The sequence below is a fragment of the Halichoeres trimaculatus genome, unplaced genomic scaffold (genome assembly GCF_033239565.1).
Source record: "Halichoeres trimaculatus isolate MK-OKI-2021-1 unplaced genomic scaffold, fHalTri1.1 fHalTri1_scaffold_18, whole genome shotgun sequence".
NCBI lineage: Eukaryota > Metazoa > Chordata > Actinopteri > Labriformes > Labridae > Halichoeres > Halichoeres trimaculatus.
In genome coordinates this window covers 24,687,189-24,695,659 of record NW_027437196.1, presented here as the reverse complement: position 1 = coordinate 24,695,659, position 8,471 = coordinate 24,687,189, and the positions used below count along the sequence as shown (strand labels likewise).

Sequence of the window (8,471 nt, the reverse complement as noted above, 5' to 3'; positions counted from 1 at the left end):
TTTTCTTTGTATGATTTACTCCACAGATCTATGAATCATCCCTACGGTCCTCCTTCTCAGAGATCTGTGGAGGAGGGGCAGACTGTGAAGGGTATGTCAAAAAATCCACAATCTCATGTCCACGTGTTACAGACTAAATAAAAAGATGACACAAAATGACAGCCCCCTTAAAGGGAAGCCAAAAGATTTAAAGCCCCCCCTATTGGCTGGTTGCAACGTGGGTCACAGCAACCTGTGTATTAGCGGGTGACACATAGATTAAAATTTTAAACCAAAACTATAAACTGCTTGTTTTACCAATACAGCGCTCTGTGAGCTGGCTCACACTATTTAGATGAAACACTACAGACAACACCACAGTCCACAGCACCAGCTTCCACAGTCTGCTTCATCAATAGATTTTTAATGAAAATACCAGACCCAAACCCTGAGCTGCTTGATGGACAGCCGTCTTCCTCTCAGTATAATAATGATAATCATTCTATTATATCACTGTACAACAACACCTGGTATTATTTTCTGTTCTGCTTAAATTAATTTACAATTTTATATTTATTTATTTATGCATTTATTTGTTTTTTATTTGTTTATTTGTTTTTAACACACTCATACGTATGAATTGAGTGTGGATTGTATATTTGAATATAGCAAATACAAAAGATATACATTTAGGAATGATGCAAATTAGTGACTTTAGTCAAAATAGTGATTAATAGTAATAACAGTAAAAATCAGTAATGTGCATATTTATATTTAAAGTAAAAGTGACAAATTCCCATCAGTTCAGTTATTTTAATTAGGTGAACATTGTACCTTGAACATCTTTACCACTGTCTTGTTGACCCCTAGATCGAGATTCACCAGCTTGCTTCCTGTAAAAACTTGCTGCATCCATTGGGGTGGGCAGGATATAATCCCAGCATGCTGTTTTTATTCTGTTTTGGGCATAATTCAAGGTTGCACACTTTCTCTGCACATAGAAGTCTATAGTATTTGTGTTCTTACACATGACAAAAACACATTGGATCTTGTAGTCAAACCTTACGATATAAATGAATGAGGCACAAATTTGTTCAGAGCATTTGAAAGAAATGCTCTGGAATTCATATTTGTGAGGTTGCATCTAAATGCAATATTATTCATTTTCAAACATTAATGCCTAATGTCATGCAAGCGTGATAAAGTAGCATCAGCCGATCACTATCACCATCATGTCACCTGTTGTCTATTCTGATGTATCTGCAGTAGAAGCAATCAATCTACTGGTGTATATTTGTCCTCTTGGTACAATATACTTTATATTTGGAGAGTTTCCTGAATTTGGCAGCTAGAATCCATGTGTTTTATTTAATTGTACCTCTGCTCAAATCAACTAGAGGAAATTCACGACAGGTATGACTGAGAAAATCTGGTCATTTTTCAAAATTAAACCTTGTTCAAAATCAGAAAATAAATCAAACTGAAATAATGTAAGTTGAGTATTTTTCATGTGTGGCCCCAGTATAAATTGACCCACAGACCGGTACTGGTCCACAGCCAGGGGGTTGGGGACCACTGGGTTAAAGTGTCACCTTTATATTTTTGTATACTAAACATTTCTATTTGTAACTATTTCATCTGTATTATTTATTTTTTTAGAGCATGTGTACCTGCATTCTCCTATACCTCTACATATACATAAACAAGAATTTTATTCCAAGGGTAAAGAAGAAATGGTGTCTGTCGAAAAGACAGCTATTGAACTTTAAACTGTGACAGGATGATAATAACAAAAACCACAAAGGAGTGAGTCCTAATGTTTACAAATCTAACCTCAGTGATCTTCAGAGCCTTATCAGTGACTTGAATGTGGGCTGAGGAAAGTAAGCATCATTGCTGTGCAACTAGAGGAGTTGGAGATGTGCCATCAATCGTTTACCATCAGTGGTTCGTTCCATTGGATAAGAATGTCAAACATGTCCAGGGTTTAGGATTTCACTGCAGGGAGTTATTAAGAGCTTGAATCACCTAATAATGTTACGGATGACGGATAAACCTTCTTTTTCTCACTCCATTGTTCGGGGCACCTCTTTGTGCCAGTTTACAACTTTTCAAAACACAACAACAAAGCTGAACTTCATTGTATTTTGGGCCTTGCTGACAAAGATTACTCTGACAAATCCCCACTTACAGACCTGCTTTCTTGTTTCTTGATCTGTAAGTAGCTTTGTGTAACCAGAGATCAAACAATGCCCTCTTTCAGCCCATTAGGCAGACAGAAGAGCCGGTGCTTGAACCCCACTAAATGACTCTAGCGAGCTATGTGATTACAAAACACTTGTCACGCCTGTTATTCCACATAATCTGATTGAAAGGTAATCCTGGGACAAAGTGAAGAGTGGATACATGCAGTCTGACTGAAATGAAACCCACGGACATGTGAGGTATCTTTTGTTTGTGTGACCTGGGCACGATTTCCTCGAAGAGAGCTTTATTTGACTTTAGCCCGCTGGTGGGAAGGTGGGAGAGGTGGAGGCTGGCTTTGTGTTTTCAAATTCAATTGTCCACCAAGCAGTCAAAGAGCCTGGGCTTCCTGTGGTTTGCAGTAATAAACCTAAACTCGGGTTACTTACGAGGCACAAAGGGCTGCAAGTGGTCAGGAGGAAAAAAAAACAGTGATGTGGACTTGTAATAAGGTTAAGGTTGGAGCTACATGACCCTGCAAGCCCCAGAGAAAGTGCCAAAAAGATCCTCTCTGTAGGGCTGAGTGGAAAAACATCTTCTATGTTGAAAAGACAGTCCTTCCAGTGCCTTCCAGACCTCCTTGTCTCTTCAAAGTCAGTGAAATTAGGGTCTTTAGTCTTGGTGGTTTACAACAAATTCTCTGGTCCAACCCCACAATCGAGATCAGCCTGGCAAAGAAAAACAAGCAGCGCAATTACAACACGGGGGCTCGATTATTTATACAAAATAATGAATTTGTTTCCATACATGCCAATCATCTTACCCAGAAGGCAGTTTGTTAACGTGGAACCTTGTTTTTTTCCCTTCATGGCGGCAGAAGCATGCGTCGAGTTCATGAAAATGTTTGAAGCATGTGGAAAGCTTACACCCGGCCCGTGTTGATACAGAGTGATTAGTTTATTATAGAAGCTGATGGCCAGAGTACATGGGTATTTCTGCCATGTTGTCGCGGCAGGATGAGTGAGATCCGGCTGGTTGGACTGACACGCTGAATGACGACATGAGGCCCAGGAGCACCCTGAACAAGCGCGAGTTTGGGTGGTAGGCCGATGAATTAAGTAACTCATCCTTCCATTTTTTGTTTCTACATCTTGCGGCGTCCCTGCTGCCTGCCTGTCCTCGGCCCTTGGTGCTTATTGCCACAGTAACCTGAAGCCTGGATGAAAGCAACCCCCACCGCGAGTGGAGTTTTCTCTAGGAGGGTGAGGAGTCCCTGTCTCCTGTACACAGGTCGCCCTGTTTTTGAGAATAACAAGGGTGAGTTACAACGCAATCATTTAGGTTTAAATTAGATTGACAGAGTATCAAATACAAGGAAACTCAATTATAGCCTTATTACTAGCTGAATTGACTTACATGCCGAGGCCAGAGGTTCACACCAAACAGGGATGGAGGTTTCCTGCTTACCTGGGGCCTGTTCTTATTAAGTTAAGAGGCCTGCTATGATTGATGGTTACACATAAGGACCCAGTGCTGTAAGGATGTAGGTTAGCTCCTCTCTGTTCCTAAAGGTGTTTTTACAACACATTCAACACGTTGATCTTTCAGGTACTCTCCTCAGCAGGAATATTACTGACTATAAAAAATGCATCAGCCAAGCCCACACATGAAGGTTCAAGGATTGTCACATGGACTGGAGAGAAAAGGAGATTTGACTGACTTCTCTGTAACCCAAAGGACACAGAGGCCTGCAGCAGGTCACGCCGCTCAAAACAGATCAGAGTCCTGAAACTGGAAGCTGCCATCGCCTGACGAAATGTCAAAGGGTCTAAATGTAAACGGGTGCAACAATGTAAACACCAGGGTCCACATAATCAAAGTGTTTCCACCTGCAGTGACAGAGCCATCAGTTCTGGGCACGCCGGTCATTACCTCACAGACTTCTGGTAACCTTAGAGAGGCCAGAGCGCAGCTTTGGAGGACTTTACAGGAAGTCCAGAGCCAGAGGAAAGGGGGCATTTTCCTCTACCTCGCCTCAGAACGTAAACAGTGAAACAGACTGCAGACCTGCAGGATCCTTGGGGTCATTTTGCTACGGCTGCACCACAATCACAAATTTGTCAGTTGAATTGAATTTGGCTGTTCAATATGAGGTCTGGACTTCCCAGTCCTTTCCGTGGACTCAGTGCTCCTCCAAACTCTTAAATCAGCCTTCATGAAACTCATGGTCTGATCGACTGAATGTCTTTATTTCAACCAAAATAACCTTAATTAGAGAGAAGACATGACAAATGCAGTGACAGTTAGCAGAAAAAATGTCCTTATGAAGCCAGAAACCCTTTTCAATACCCAGCAGAGTGTATGTGAAATAATTCAGCAATTGTAGAATAGAATAGAATTGTACCTAAGGGTGAAAGTGCAAAGAATTTGAGGATTTCATTTACATGTCAATAGAAGACCCAGACAATCTGAAGAAACCTCTGAAAAAAATAGGGACGAGTCCAGAAATCAGGACTGGATTGAATCAGGACATGATCTTCACCCCATTAAAAACAGACTCTGTAGTGGAGGTCACTGCATGGGCTCATAAATCAATCAGATTCAAAACAGAACCTTGAAAAGCTGAGGGAGTCTCTTCTTTTGGACAGTAAAACACTGACTCCATGAATAATGATGACTAAGATATTTCTCAAGCTGTGATTCAAACTGTCCACTTCGGGGAAGCAGCAAGAGTGAGGGAGGTCGTCTAGAGGTTTTGAAAAAAGGGGGTTTATAAAGATTAAATCCCATGATAGGAGGGCCTGAAGTCTTGTCCTGAACTCCTTTAAAGAGAACTTGAAGAGGAGCAGATGTGCCTCACATTGTCAGCCGTATCACAGTCTCATTATCACAGAGCTGACCTTATGGCAAACATATTAGTTTATCACTACCACAGACACCCCCTGTGTCAGGAGACAATCTTTCCGATCATCCACAAACTTTCTTCGTAGAAGTCAGCCTGGCAGAACGATTACCTGATAGCAGACCGGCAGTGAGTGTGACAAAGTGAGCGACGTCTGGCAACCTGACACCTTATGAAACGATGCCCGACGTCTCGTAACGTTTTTACACATGACAGCATGACTGCTCTCCTGAGGGGCTCCACTGAGCGCTAATCCATACGGGCCGACACTGTGGCAGGCCAAGGAGGAGCAGGGAGACAAGACGGTGTTAATGAGAGCCAGATCTGCTCTGTTAGCTTAACGCCTGGCTGCACGCTCAGACACAGACAGGAGGACAGAAAGCAGTCCATCAAGAGCCTCTGCAGAGCTGCTCGCAGGCTTCACAGGCAGCAAAATGGAGCAGAGGTGGAGGGTATCTGACGGCTTACTAAGTCTGGATTTGCTCAAGTCAAACGATCTTGGAGGTCTGTGTTGTTACAGTGCAACCAGAAACTGACCAGATCTGTCTTTGTCTTCTCAAATGAAACATTGTCTAAGCTCTTTTCCTAATATGCAAGTTCTATTTCTTCAACACAAATGATGCATATTTAAGCAATTATGGTTCAGTTCACAGTGATGATAACAATTAAAGATGGTAAACTTTGGGGTGTAAGTGTCCAAAAATGAACAAGCTGAAAGGAAAAAGACATGAGGTATTATTTTTCAGCTTTGGGATGATACAAAAGTCACTTTGAGAAGTTTTTCAAAGTCATAAAAGTTTGAAGTGTGTTTTTTGTTGTTATTGTCATGGCGTGCTCCCTCCTGGCTCCAAAATTACTGTTATGGTGATGGCTAGGTATCACACTGGTTGTCTGCTTTATAAAAATCATGTGCCTGCAAAACTAACCACCTCTCCTTCAGTCACAAATGTACATAGTTAGCGTTCAGGGCTACTTGGTGAATGTGCTAGCATGCTAACATGCTGGGCTTTGGTAAGAAAATCAACTTAATTAGCATCATGGTGAGGTTGTCGAAGCAAATGAAGAAAACTGACTCAAGTAATTTACAGATACTGGCAGAGGGTATGAGGATTTTGAAGCACATTGTGTGATTGGTTTATTGCTATTGTACTCAGCTTGAGGTTACATAAAACTCTGACACTGTTATGAGGTAATTTAGCCTAGCATGCCACCACCAGTCTATGTGTGTGTGAAAGCCAGTGATAACACTAAAGACTAGAAGCTACATGTGGATTTAAAGAAACACACTGAACATTTTTGACATGAATCATTAATTTTATAGGTAAACCTTGTGACGGGTCATACTTTGCTGACGCTTTGCAGTGTATGTCGAGAAATCCAGGAAGAATTTAGAGAAGCGCGCAGTGACACTTATTTCATTTAGGACAACTTACTGGCGACGTTTTAAGGCTTGTCGATTAAGAAACATTTATTTGTTAACCTACTATTTATTTTCATGGAGTCTTTGAGAAAGACAAAACTTCATTTATACCCTGCAATAGAGCTTCCTTCATAGCAGAAAAAGTTGTTCCCAGATGAGAGGAATCACGTGAGCCTCAGCATAGTGGAGCATATTTTGATTCTGAATAGAGATGAATAAAGTCCTTGAGATGCCCAAACAACTACTGCTGTCTTTGTGTTCACAAAAGCACATTCATTACCCCTTATTTGTTGAAACACTGCAACATTTTTAAAAACACTAGTAGTTAAAAGTTTTTTTTTTTTTTTTTTAATTAATGAATCATCCTCACCCACAAAGCCCTACACAACCAGGCCCCTTCCTACTTCACTGACCTTCTCCACCATCACACTCCTTCCTGTAACCTGCGTTACTAACAATACAACTCATGTCTCCACCTCATAGAACCAAACACCAAACCTGAAGGAGACACAGCATTCTCCATCCACAGAACTCACTCCCCTCATAATCCAAAACTGCTCTGACCCATCAACCTTCAAATCTCTGTAAAGAACTCAACTTTTCAAGTTAGCATTTAATTTGATTGTACTGTCAATTAAGTCGAATTATGTTTTTGAGTTATGTTTTTTTTCATGGTTTCTTTGAGTCCTGAAAAGTGCGCTCTAAATACAATTCATTATTATTATCACAATAATCATAACATGAAAAAACAAAATATGAAATGCATTTTTAAGACTTGTCCAATTCTTTAACTTGTCAGTCATTGCCATGGCTGTACTGTTGCAGGACAGTCTTGAATGTATTACAAACTAGTAGAACTATCATCAACCAGCAGGGGGGTCGTGTGCACCAGGGGCAGCATTATGGGTGGGCCCAAAGGTCCCAGGCCCACCCAATTTTCAATAGGCTCAACCTAAACTTTTCTTTAAATTCATATTTATTTATTTATTTTTTTAAGTTGGCTTTAAATTGTAAAATTTTGTCTCTTCATGTTCATTTTGTTAGTGATTAGTGATTGTCACTGTGAGATGCTCTGTCTTTGTAAAATGCTGTATTTTTAGCCTGTTGGGCAAAAAAATAACTGAGTTACAAAACATTTAGCTTTATGTGGGCAGGATCAGAATATTTTTTTTGGAAAGACTGTGGATTCTTATTTATTTTATTTCATGGTGGTTAATGTCCCCGCTCTTAAATCTCATAATAAACAGAACGCCATAGTGGTGCAGCCTCCTGATGCGTTAGAGCACCACTTCTTGGGCAGTACCATGGTGAGCAGTTGCAGGTAGATTTGTCGGATGCACAAAAGGGTTAAAAGAATGCAATTAAAGGTTAAAAAAAAAAAAAATCAACCAAATCCGCTTTAAAATCACACATAGTAGCAGTAGTATGTTTTCAGTAATTTCTATTTATCAAATTAATGATCTACAAACTTTTGTAACTTAAGGCCCTGCCAAAATTTGTCTGGCCCACCCAAAACTGAAATTCTGGTTATGTCCCCGGTGCACACGTGGAGCCTCGAGAGATAATATTTTTCTGAACCAATTGGCTGGAGAGCTTCAACACTTCACTTCCACCCCACTGGGTAAAACTGTAAAATGTAGTTTGTTTCTGTTACCTGTTCTGTCCCACCATGCTGGGCTTCCACCTCAAAACCAGGAACTATCAAACAGAGCTGCAGCCTGTCATTGGTTTATGAGGAAGTGTGCTAATTGGAAGGTACCAAGTGTGAAGGAGAGGAAGGAGGGACTGGACACAAATACACCCAGAAATGCACAATCTGGGCAAGCGTTGTATTTAAATGTATTTTGATATTGATTTAATAACCTGAATGGATATGTTTACATCATTGTTGAACAACGAAGAGTAAGTTAAGAGTTAGGTTAGTTAATTGATCACTTAAAAAATTAACCCTTTACTTTTGGTAGGATCCATCAAATATATGTGGGG

General features: G+C 40.5%; 1 long non-coding RNA gene across 1 annotated transcript; it reads right to left on the bottom strand.

The window, feature by feature from the left end:
- Positions 1 to 1,783: 1,783 nt before the first annotated feature.
- On the bottom strand, positions 1,784 to 8,180 carry LOC141807647 (uncharacterized). Its single transcript, XR_012599851.1, has 3 exons — positions 8,140 to 8,180; positions 2,987 to 3,459; positions 1,784 to 2,891 (listed from the first exon to the last, which is right to left on the bottom strand). It is a non-coding gene; the product is annotated as an uncharacterized LOC141807647 (long non-coding RNA).
- Positions 8,181 to 8,471: the final 291 nt, after the last annotated feature.